Raw genomic sequence first — 13,225 nt, 5'->3', positions numbered from 1 at the left:
CCTGTGAGAATTCCTATGCCAGAGGAAAATATGTTTTTGATTCTACAAAAAAAAAAATACCTAAATTAATGTTTTCTTAGTAACAATGTCTTCATATTACAGACCACCTTTCCGTCCTTGAGGGAAAAGGAAAGCAACAAAACACGTGCAAAGATCACCTTCATCCACCATGGAAAGCCTGCCCTTCCTCTCATCCAAAACTGCCACCTCTCCACTGCCAAAAGCGTTTCCCACAAGCCCTTAGGCTCTCCCTCCAGGGCTTTCATTCCCAACGTCTGGCTTAACAGCCACAGTTTAATTTGGGATTTGTGGAGATCAGACTCTAAGAGGATATGATTTTTAATGGAGATACTGCTTTTAAAATCCACACAATGTTCTTAAATAAATCCATTAACTTCACAGATAAGGCTGCTAGTTAATCATTAATTGATCATAACGGATACTGAATTGATGTATATTCTATTAATTACATCACATGCAGAATCATATATTCAGAGTAGCCCTGACCAATAGAAACATAGCACGCATAACTACATTGTCTCATAGCCAAATTCACAAGTAAAAAGAAATTGAAGTTAATATCTTACTTAGCTGAAACTGCTGTATTATTTCAACATGTTCTCAATATTTAATATTACTAATGAGATATTTTGCATTCTTTACACATCTCATACTTGTGGCACATCCCATGACCTGCTAGCAGCTTGTCTAATGCTCAGTAGAGCCAGGCAAAAGAGTAGTGCACACCTAGGTGGATGCTGAGTGTCAAAGTAGTATATCCATACCTAAAACTGTAAGTCCACATTTTTCTTGTATTTTTACTGAAACATGGTATTTATACTTATGGACTATACTATGACAATTCAATACATGTTTACAAGGAGTAACATTCAATGTAGTAAGTATTTTGATCATGTCAACTGTTAGTCTCTTTTATGTGCTGAGAATTTGTGATATGCTAATTATTTTAAATATATCATTTTTAGCTGATGGTTCTCCTGTCATGGTAAAGAAGAACCATCGGGGGTTGAAGAGAGTGCTCAGAGGTCAAGAACCCTTGCTGTGCTGTCATAAGGACTGGAGTTTGGATTCCAGCACCCACATAGCACTAGGTATCTAACACTTACCTAGAAGCCCTGTCCCCAAGAGGATAGAGACACGAGGATCACTGGGTCTTCCAGGCATCCAGCCTGGCTGAGAAAACATGAGCCCAAGCTTCTGGAAAGGTCTTGCCTCAAGGGAGAACAGGTCTACAAATACTCTTACATCACAAATATTTAAAAAGAACAGTTATTGCAAGTTCTCAGTGTGGACTTTGGTGCTCTCAGACACAAATTGCCATGCCCTTCGTGGACTCTGATGAGCACGATTCCACTCTGCTGCTGCTCCAGACAGCGGGTGTGATGAGCTGCTTCAAGTTCCTGTTGCCTTGAATTCCCTGCTTTGATTGGCTGGAACCTAGAACCTTTCTTCTGCAAGAGGCTTTGTCAGGGTATTTTGTCATAGCCACTGGAGGGAGATTAAAGCGCAAGTGAGAACGTGCAATATTTTCCTGTACCTGGCTTATTTCCTTCAGTATGATGAACTCAAGACCCGTCCACACTGCTAAAAATGACAACTTAGTTATTTTATGTGACCTAGCAGTATTCTGTGACATAAATATAACATGCCTTTTTTCTTGACTCACTCATAGACTGAATCTGGGGTGAGTCAATGTTATGGCTACTGTGAATATTACTGCAATGAATGTGTATGTGCAAGTGGCTCATAAAGATAATGATTTCTTTCATCTACTTTGGATATGAACCCAGTGTAAAATTGCCAGATCATGTGGTAGGGTGTTTTGTTTTGGTGGTGGTGGTGGTGGTGGTGGGATTTGTTTTGTTTTGTTTTGTTTTGTTTTGAGCCAGTTCCATATAAAAACAACATCTGCTTCTAAAATTTCTCTTCATTAGCAAATCAGATGGGCAACTCTTAATTTTACTTACAAATTAAGGGATTCTACTCGATTATTGCTTTCTTATTAACTGTCTGTTATGTTGGGGCTCGACATAAAAAAGATGACTGAAGCTTTTTTCTAAGCCACGCCTCTCTGCCTCACCTTGAGCATCATTTGCAATCCCACTGCACCTCTCACGAGCATTCAGGTCCTGCTTCTCATCTTTGGGGGAGGGGGGTGTATGTACAAGTGCGTGCTTCCAGGGCAAAAAGGAAGGGCCCAAAGCCACAGACATTTCTCACCGTTTTAGAGGCCAGAAGTCTAAGGTCAGCTTTCCAACATGGTCAGACCGTGGTAAGGACGCAAACCTCCTGTCTTGCAGATGGCGGCCACCTTTCACTGTGTCCTCACAGGGGAAAGCTGTCTACTCTGCGTCTTCTTCTATGGCCACCAAGCCTATTGTGAGGGCCATGTCCTTATTATTTCCCCTAAATGTGTCATCTCCAAAAGGCCATGTAGTACGTTCTATTGCTTGACAACTAGACAGGGTATAAAATCACCTTGGGAACAAACCTCTGCGAACATCTGTGAGAGAGTTTATTTATATTGAGCTAAGTTACGTGGGAAGATTCATACTGGATTTGGGCAGCACCATTGTTTGGCCTGGGGGCCTGGACTGAATAGAAAGGAGAAAACAAGCTGGGAACTAGCATTTATCAGTCTCTGCTTCATGACTGTAGAAGCAATGTCACCAGCTGCCTGGGTCCTTTCACCATGTCTTCCCTAGCAGGAAGGAGCGTGTCTCCTCAAACTGTGAGCCAAGACACACCGCACTTGGCAATGTGACTAACACGGACCCCATCAACAAACATCATGAAAATCTGGTTAAATTTAAGGTTTCAGTGTGTGAGGTTCATTCCACAGCAGATGTGTAGGATCCAAGCAAAGTAGAATACAATGCACACATTCCGCAGATTTGCTCTAAGTCAGATGTTATTCTTCCATGATGCCTGATGGTTTTGATGGTTTCTTCTATGTGCTGCAAAACTGAGGACAAAGAACAAGGTTGCTACTTCAGCTTACTCTTCAGGTTCTCTAAATGCAGTTTCCAAGTGAAACATTCAAAGGGCATTTTGTGCCCAACACATACGGATAACCCTGAGCTCCAAAGAGGGTGGACAGAGACAGGAAGATCCAGAATCATCTTTGAAGCTAAACAATGAAAACCTCAAGAAAAACTATAGAAAGAGTATGTGTGGCCTGTTTAGTTTTGTTTTCAAATAGGGCCTACCTATGGTGAGGCCTAGAACTCACGCGGTAGCCCAGGCAGAACACAAGCTTTCAGTGACCTTTCTCTTCAGCCTCCTGAATGCTGGGGTTACAGACATGAGCCACCATGCCTGGCTTCAAGGTTGTGTTTTCTTGAATGACATCTGTAAGGGCAAACTAAACAGCCAAGTAATATGATAACTTTCTTACCTAATTTTACTATTAAGGATGTTTCTAGTTTCATTAAAATAGATATTGTTTTATAAGCAGGAAAAAATTGACTTGATGAATTCTGAAGTAAAATAGCATCATGCTAAAAAACAGATAATGGGTAACCATGAAAATAGTTTTCTACTCATCATCTTCTAAAGAGAAGGTGCAGTCATTGGCCACGGTGATTAGTGGGCAGTCACAAGGACTTCTGATGCTTTACTCTGTACAAAGACAATGTAATATGAAAATGACCGTGAATGTCAGTAACGTGTGATTCAACACTACAGCACAAACACTATCAAAATCTATTAACCTTCCAATAGTTTCAAGAAATTAAAATGAAATACTCTTGGCAATAGCTGGACATTTTGACACCAATAAAAATATTTTGTGTAGTAATGTGATAAAAATAAATGTTTTTTTTTAAAAAAACTCTCCAAAAGGAGTTCTAACTAGGAAAAACAATCATAATTAACAAGATTTCATGCAGGGTACAGGAGCCAAAGACAACATTTTAGACCAGCCAAAAGTGACACCATTCTGATCCTATGTTTCTAAGATCTGACCACCTGTAGAGATCTCTAAAATCAGTTTAGAGAATTAATTTTCCAAGTGTGGACACACTGAGAGCCTGTCACTTTTATGTGACTTTCTAGTGTGCCAAAAAGGAGTCAAATACACACTTCAGCTTTGTAGACAGCTATTCCTTCAGTGCAGAAGCCAATATGTCACTACAGATACCATCTTTAAGAAAGGATTTGGGTCTACTATTTCTCAACATATTTAGAAGCTCAGACTTGGGGTTTAAGATGGAATGTGTATTCAGTAGCCAAGTGTTCACAATGGAATTATAAAAGTATGCAGTAGCCAGGGACCCATCTTGAGCATTCCAGGCTTTGATGCAAGCAAAACTGTGCATCAGGTATATTCCTCTTGGGTATGAGGGGATAGAAGCTCACTATCTCCTCATATCACAGCAGTTCTTTTTTTTTTTTTTAAGATTTATTTATTTGTTAGGTATATAGTGTTCTGCCTGCCTTTACACCTACCTGCACACCAGAAGAGGGCACCAGACACCTACCTGCACACCAGAAGAGGGCACCAGATCTCATTATAGATGCTTGTCAGCCACCATGTGGTTGCTGGGAATTGAATTCAGGACCTTTGGAAGAGCAGCCAGTGCTTTTAACCTATGAGCTATCTCTCCAGCCCTCACGGTACTATTTTTTAACAATGTTGCTTGTTCCTTGCTTTGGGAATTGCGAATAAAGGTGCTACAATCAAGAGTGTGTAGGTTGGTGCAGGCATGTTTTTAATGAATGTATGTAAATAGTAAGGAACGGTATTGATGGATTACAGTCAAATTCAGGTTTTTTTGTAAGAAACTGTGGAACTATATTCCAAACGGCTATGCCCCATTTTGCATCTTCCCCAGCATTTGTTGTCAGTGCTTTATATTTTCTTCATTAAAAGTGTATAGTGGTATCTATGGTGGTTAATCTTCCTTGTTAGCTTGACAAGATCTGGAAGAAACTAAGAGATAACTGCTAAGCACACACCAGTAAGGGGGTTTCTTGATCGGGTTATTTGAGGTGGGAAGATTCGCCCTAAGTGTGCATAGAACTTCTGGTAGCAGCCCAAATAGTCGGGGGTGTGAGAAAAAGCTTAGCGCTCTGCCCCACTGGCCCTGTGTGTCACTAGCCAGTCCTACCCTGTTGTGTGGCTGGTCCTACATTCCTTCACTGATAACAGAACGCAGCTCTCCTGGTTGGGGATCATGGACTGCCAGATCCAGCCCCGGCACATTGACAGGACTCCCCAGAGAGGAGATAAGGAGTCTTCGGTGGAGGGGTGAGTCAGGTGAGGGGTGAGTCAGGTGCCCTGGGTAATGGAATCTTGTATCTCTGATTAGCAATCAGGTTGCCGCTTTATACAGGTTTCACAGAACAGAGACAGACAAATGATCATTCAAGATGTACAGATTATATCATTTTGTCCCTGGACATGTGTTTGATTTTTCATTACATGTCCAGGGTTACAAGTTCAGTCACAATTAGAAAGTACAAATAGAACAAATTTTATTTTTATTATTAGTCTCATAACTCCATTTCAAAGAATCTAAAACATGTCTCCATCAAAGCAAACGCATTTATTATATGTCACGCTGCTAAAAGCAGACCATATTTGCAATTTTAAAACACTCCAGAGAAACAAAAAATAGCTGACCCAGTCTTTTTGTGAATAGCAAATACCAACACCTAACTCCTCTTACTATATCATTTCATCATCTGTGCTATAAAGTAAGAAAAAGGTTATTTTAGTCGATCTATCTTATTTACTGAGTTCTATTCCTCCAGAGGTGTACCTGTATGATCCTTTATCTTTAAACTTCATTTTCAAAGAGCTCTAAGCATAATGTTAAAGGAGGCCTTAATCTGTTACTAATTCTCCTAGTGGGTTGGAGTTTGTCAAATATCACTATTTACCATACACCAATTAAACCGTTTGAGTTTGTTTTTGAGTCAGTGTTTCCAGTGGATACTCCCGTGTCTATGGACCAGCAGCTGTTGGGTTCTCAGTCTTTTAGGTGTGTGTGTGAAGGACAACATTTTTAGACTGGCCTGTACTGTATCTGTGTACTGTATCTGCCAATCTAATAAATATTTAAATATGTATTTATTCTATCAGTTCTGTGCCTCTAGAAGGCTCTGCCTAACAGTGTCTTGAGGTTGATTTAATCTGCAGTTTTAAGGACATATGAATGAGAGTGTGTTTCATATGCTTGTCATCTGTACATTTTCTTTAGTGAGCTATCTCTTTAGGTCATTTGTACATTTTTCTTTTGTGGGTAGAATACTTTAGAAGTTTTAAATTTTTTTAATATTTGAGATTATGATTTTTTTTCTCTTTCTCTTTCCTCCCTCTAAATCCTCTCCCACATACTCCTGCCCATTCTCCTTCATGCATGGTCTCTTTTTCCATTGTGTGTGTGTGTGTGTGTGTGTGTGTGTGTGTGTGTGTGTGTGTGTATGTATGTATACATACATACACACACACACCTAAATACAACCTGTTCAGTAAGTATAATGCTGCCTGTATGTATGTTTTAGGCCTATCCATTTGGCACTGAACAATCAATTGGTGTGTTCTTCTGAAAACCATGTCTTCTGCTCCTAGGTTTCTTTACTTATCTTCACTTCTTTGTATAGAGTTGAGGCTTCATGGCATTCTTGATCTAGTTTTGCATGTCTGTTGGTGTCATCCTTGTTCTGCTCACGTTTGGACAGTCATGTTGATGAGATTTCACAGGTGTAGCTTTTGATGTTACTAGGTGACACAATTTCACAACAAACTCCCTGATCCTCTAACTGTTGCAGTCTTTCTACCCCCTCTTCTGAAATGTTCCATTAGCGTTAGGTACAGGAGTGTTTTTTAAGTGTATCTTTTGGGACTGGGCTCCACAATTCTGCGCTTTGGTTGAGTTTTGCTGTAGGGGTCTCCATCTGTTGCAAACAAGCTTCCTTGAGGAGGGATAAAGGCTACATTTATTTGTAGTATAAGGGCAAATGTTTGTAGATTATTGTTAAGGATTATGATGGTTTCACAAACTAGAGGTTTCAGATTCTTCTGCAATACCCATGGCATCACTAGCACGGGGTGGTTTCATAGGTTTCCTGTAGCAGGAATGATTTTCCCTTGTTGAGGAGGCCCTAAGTCCAATTAAACAGTTGCTGTTACTATAGCATATTTGTGTCATTAATACACCCTCAGAGTTATCAAATTTGCACATTTTTCAATCAGGTTGGTCTTAGTGTTGACTTTAAGAGTTCTTTTGTGCATTTTGGCCAGCCGTTCCTTATCAAGATAAGTCATTGAAAATCTTTTCTTCCAGTCTGTGTTACTTTGTTTTGAGTATTATAATCAACCTTAAGGAGATCTGGAGGTATGATTTTATGAGGCCAAAACTACTTTGAAAGAATCCTATGATTGTAAATGTTTAGAACCAAACTTCAATGTGCACTAAAAAATGCTCTGATTTAAATCTTACATTATTTCAGTACTAAATTTAGCAGAGTCAGCTAGAGTGGCTACAGTTCCGTTATTTTAAGAGGTAGAATTTTGTTAGAATTGGTGCCATTACTTGGTATCATGAATAAAGCTGACTGTAACTTGTGACTTCTGTTAAAATACCAGCCAGGCTAGGGTGGGAAAAGAACTATTTTTTATCAGAAAAGGGAAGAGTTACTATGTCATGCTAGAATACTCTTGGATTAGAAATAAACTTTATTATAGCTTGCTATTGAACTCTGGTGCTTCCAAGAAAACTTAACTGTCTAACAAACTCTCTGATCCTCTAATCATTAGAATCTTTCTATCCCCTAGCCAAAATTTCTCTTATGCCTATGAAAAGGAAGTGCAAGCATTAACCATAGTTAATGGATGGTGGTACATGATCCTAAGACCATATTACCAAAACCCATGACCAAGGATGGAACCAAACTCCCTTACAATAATCCACTTTGAACCTCTTGGAAATATAGCACGACAGCACCAAACCAGAGAAAGAAGGAATCAACAGCATTGGTGGCAGTTCTACTGCATGAACGGAGTCCATTTTTAGTTAGTTTAAATTAAAAGGAATTCTTTCCAGAATAGCCAAAGGGTAGCCAGCCAGCTTTGAGCAGTCCAAAGATCAGCGTTAGGCTAAGCTCCCAAGTGTACCTCTTAAAACCACATTGCACAACTGAACTTATGGCCCAGTCATGTTCAGAAAACTGTAGAATCAAAAATCCACTGCTACAGTTGATGGTTCCAGGCCAGGCCATCCAAGCCACCACTTTTACAGCCACAAAATGCAGGAGCTGTGCCTTGTCTACACACTTGAGGAGCTGAAGATTCCACACAGCCCTTTCCGGAAAATGAACTCTGCTTGCCAGCAAACCTAGCAGAATCAACAGAAGTCAGCTGTAACTCAGTTTTCTGCTCACCTGGCTGTAAAGGACTAAGTTAGCTCTAAAATCCGGGAATATAGAGTAACAGTTTTAAGGTCTCCAAACTCAGTAACTTCAGAAGCCATGATAAAGAGAAGATAAAAATAGCAAATGAGGTGGGAGTGTCATACCAACATAGACAAGAGAGAAGCAAGGATGGGACTGTCAAATAAAAGCTTAGATAGGATTTCAGAACTCCAAATGTGGATCTTGTCGACAAAGGAGTTGGTCAGAGTCCCAAAGCAGCCAGTGACTAACGAGTGACGCCATCAGCATCCAATCTCTCAGAAGCCCCAACTCTCCAGAGTAGGAAACTCAGTACAAGCATTGGGCCAGAGGACCATGCTCAAAAAATAAAAAACTATACTCTGAAAGGCTTGAAAGGCAGGGCAAGACTCTTTCTAGTAAAATCCATAGAGCTGTGCAGGGATGTAGCTCACTGCCTCTGTACTTACTCAGCATACCCAGGCTCTGAATTTCATCCCCAGTACCAAACAAACAGAGCGCAGTAGGATACATCTGTCACCCCAATGTCCAGCAAGGGAAAGCAGTAGAATCAGAAGCTCAAGACCACCCTCAGCTACATAGCAAGCTTGAGGCTAGCCTGGGCTGCATGAGACCCTGCCTCAAAAATAAAAATAAAAATAAAAATAAAAATAGGGGTTGGAAATATAGTTGGAGGTCAAAATGTGTACATATAATATCTTAAGACCTAGAAAGAGAGATGGAGAGATGGAGATAGGGAGGGGAGGAAGAAGGAGGAGGAGGAGAGAAAGGAAGGTAGGAAGGAAGGAAGGAAGGAAGGAAGGAAGGAAGGAAGGAAGGAAAGGAGGAAGAACCAATGAACGAACAAGTAAAGCCAATCATGGTGGTCTATGCCTTTAATCCCAACACTTGGGAGTCAGATAAAGGGGGAACTCTGTGAGTTAGAGGCCAGCCTTATCTACATAGTGAGTTCCAGGCAGCCCAAGGCTACAGAGTGATACCCTGTTTCACCCCTCCCCTACAAAAAAAAGGGCAAGTATGCACAAAAGTACAGACAAGTCACAAAATACAATGAAAGAAATTCCCATGATGGGCACAAGCTTAAACTCAATCAGCAGTCAGACCAACTCAATCGAAAACAATTATCTAATATTAAATCTGCCACCAAGAAATGGCAGAAGTATAAATAAGTATGATTTGTTTGGAGAGAAATTGTGCAATATCTAGAAAAACGTGTATGTAAACCAATAGACCTCACATCAGGAATTGTGTACAACAGTGGAAGAAAATTACAGAAGTTATTATTAAGAATTATAACAGACAAACCTGGAAAAAAAGTCAGCACTTGTCAACAGACATTTATCCATTCTTCATAAAGGATTTTTATACAGTAAAACGGTGCATGGTGGCCAAAAGTAGTAAATCAGCTTACTCTTCTATGAAAACATAAGCTTCGAGGCTGCAGACATGCTCGGCAGAGAACACTTCTTGCTTTCCCAGAGAAGCCATATTCAGCTGCCAGCACCTATATAGGGGAGATCTCAACCTCCTGAAATTATCACTCCAGGGTATCTTCTGGCCTCCTTGAGCACTCATACACACATGGAATACAGCCACACAAACACATACATATATACACAAACAAAAACACTAAAAAAAAAACCTCTTAAGTTTCAAATTTTTGAATGAACAAGAAACCAAAAACCAATATATGCAACTTCTTACTAGTTACACAACTTTTAAAATGCACTTTTGCCAAAACTTTGTATTGTGAATATATGAATGCAAAAGTACAAAAGAGTAAATCAAATGGTTATACGCAAAATCCATAAGAGGTTACCAAGAACGTCAGGTCTCCGAAGTTAAGGGCACTTGCTGCTCCTGAAAAACGTCCCTAGTTCAGTTCCCACCACCCAGTGAAGCTAACAACTGTGTGTAATTTTGGTTACAGAGGATCTGACACCCTTTTCCAGGCTGCTTGGGCACTGAAAGTACAACATGCAGACATACATACAGGCAAAACACCCAATCACAAGGAATTAAAATAAATCTGGTTTTCTTAATTGCTCTAGCAGATGACCTAGTTTTGTTTTTTTTAATATTTTATTAATTTATTCATATTACATCTCAATTGTTATCCCATCCCTTGTATCCTCCCGTTCCTCCCTCCCTCCCACTTTCCCCCTACTCCCCTCCCCTATGACTGTGACTGAGGGGACCTCCTCCCTCTGTATATGCTCATAGGGTATCCAGTTTTTTCTTGGTAGCCTGCTATCCTTCCTCTGAGTGCCATCAGGCCTCCCCTTCCAGGGGCCTTGGTCAAATATGGGGCACCAGAGTTCATGTGAAAGTCAGTCCCCACTCTCCACTCAACTTTGGAGAATGTCCTGTCCATTGGCTAGATCTGGCTAGGGGTTTGAAGTTTACTGCATGTATTGTCTTGGCTGGTGCCATAGTTTGAGCGGGACCCAGATCCGCCTTCTTGTAGTTTTCTAGGACCTTCTGGGTCCTTTTATTTCCTCATTCTCCCATGCTTCTCTTGCCTAAAGTCCCAATAGGAAATCATCCCCTCTGATCCACTTTCCTGGTAAGTGAAGATTTTCATGGGACATGCCCCTTGGGCTAGTGTCCAGATATAAATGAGTATATACCATTTGAGTCTTTCTGTCTCTCAGTAGAAGAATGGATAAAGAAACTGTGGTACATTTACACTATGGAATACTACTCAGCTATTAAAAACAAGGAATTCTCGAAATTTGTGGCCAAATGGATTGAACTAGAAATGATCATAATGAGTGAGATCACCCAGTTTTGATTCCCAGCACCCACATGGGTGCTGGAAAGATGACTCAGTGCTTAAGCACATTTTTTTTTTGTAATTGCAGACACTAGGTCTGATTGGCAGCATGACAACCAATATCCTCCCCTAAGCTCTGCATGCTTGAACATGGGGAAGCCTGCCCAGACACTCATGTGCATGCAGTACATGCATGCAGTACACATACACATATGTTTAACCCTCTGCCTCTCCATAAACATAAGCACCCTTTGTTCTCAGGCTCACAGTCAGCTGTAACTTCAGTTCCAGGGTTTCAGAAGCCTTCTCTGACTTACTCCAGCACCAGGCACTTACATGGGGGCACTCACATACACATAAGCAAAACAATAATCCATAGAACAATATAATAATATTTCAAAAACTGAATCCTTACAGGAAATTAGGAGCCAGAAACATTGCAAGTTAAGAGCACTGGCTACTCCTCCAGAGGTCCCAGGTCTGATTCCAACACACATGGCAGCTCACCACTGCCACCACTGATCCCAGAGGATCAGACACCTTCTTCTGGCCTCTGCAGGAACTGCATACACATGGCACACAGACACATATGCAAGTAAAACATTCATATGCATAAAAACAAATATTTAAGAAACATTCAGGCCACAAAATACAATAACTTGAATGCAGCATGAACAGCCATTTAATTTTATTTTTCGTATTTATGCTATGTGAGTTCCAGGGACCTGACACTGTGCTCAGGTTGGTAGTACCTGCCTTGTACCTGCAGAGCCATCTTACCATCCTTATTTCTGTATCTGTGGATGCTGGCAGTGGATGCAATGAAGTCCCAGTGGTCGTGAGCCACGTGATGTAGGAACTGGGAATCAAACTCTTGTCCTCAGAAAGAGCAGTTAATACCTTTTTTTTTTAAGAGACAGAGTTTCTCTGTGTAATCTTGGCTATCCTGGACTCACTTTGTAGACCAGGCTGGCCTCAAACTCACAGAGAGCCACCTACCTCTGCCTCCCCCAGTCCTGGGATTACAGGCTGCGCCACCACACTCAGCTGCAGTTAATGCTCTTAATTGCAGTAACATCTGTCCAGCACCCAACATTTTTTAAAGATAGTTATTTTATATATAAGTGTTTTAGCTACATGTGTGTGCATAACAGTTCAGTGCCACTGAGGCAGAAAGAGCAATGATCCCCAAGACACGGAGTTATAGGCAGTTGTGAGCCACCAAAGGTGCAAGAAACCAAACTTGGGTCTTCTGCAAGTGTGGTGTAAGGTCTCACACTGGACACTTCTCCTACTCCCACCCTGACTGTAGCCTCTGTTGTTGTTGTTGTTTTGGCTTTTCGAGACAGGATTTATCTGTGTAGCCCTAGCAGGCCTGTTGTAGACCAGGCTGGCCTCGAACTCAGAGATCTGTCGGCCTTTGCCTCTTGAGTACTCGGATTGAAGACCGTGCACAACCACTACTCGGCCCAAACTATAATGTTAATGAGTGAAAATGGCCAAAATAAATTTTATACATGTATGAAACTGACAAAATTTTAAACTCATAATCTAAACTGGACGTCGTGGCATAAGCCTTTAATCCCACTCAGCACTCGGAAAGCAGAGGCAGGTGGATCACTGGGATGAATTCCTGACCAGACTGGTCTACAGAGTGAGTTCCAAAACAGCCAGGGACACATAGTGAGACTCTGTATAACAAAATAAAGCAAATAAAAGTAGTCATAATCTTATAAATCAATATTTACAGTTCAGTTGTGTTTTTTTTTTAAGTAAAATTTAGGAATCACTATTTGCAAGTCCTTACAAATTAAAATGGAAGAAAATTTCCAAATATCATTATAATAGACCTTAGTAAAAAAAAATTACCGAGGACGTCCAATATTAGGGTAGTTGACAAAAGTAAACATAAAATGTTCAGAATATAAAAACTGATGTTAACGGTTGCAGAATACATACATAACTACTTAAAAGTTCCACGATAGTCCCGCAGACTTCACACAAACATTTCGCTCCAAACTCCGCCCCACT

The 13,225-nt window shown here is 40.6% G+C and overlaps 1 long non-coding RNA gene across 1 annotated transcript; it reads right to left on the bottom strand.

The window, feature by feature from the left end:
* Nucleotides 1–370: 370 nt before the first annotated feature.
* Nucleotides 371–13,220, bottom strand: LOC311609344. The gene is made up of 3 exons (XR_014783363.1): nt 13,154–13,220; nt 3,419–3,642; nt 371–1,509 (listed from the first exon to the last, which is right to left on the bottom strand). It is a non-coding gene; the product is annotated as an uncharacterized lncRNA (long non-coding RNA).
* Between the last annotated feature and the right edge of the window lie 5 nt (nt 13,221–13,225).

The sequence above is a fragment of the Acomys minous genome (genome assembly GCF_964271855.1).
Source record: "Acomys minous genome assembly, chromosome: 11".
NCBI classification, from domain to species: domain Eukaryota; kingdom Metazoa; phylum Chordata; class Mammalia; order Rodentia; family Muridae; genus Acomys; species Acomys minous.
The sequence above is the reverse complement of the archived record's forward strand: the minus strand, read 5'-3'. Positions and strand labels throughout refer to the sequence as shown.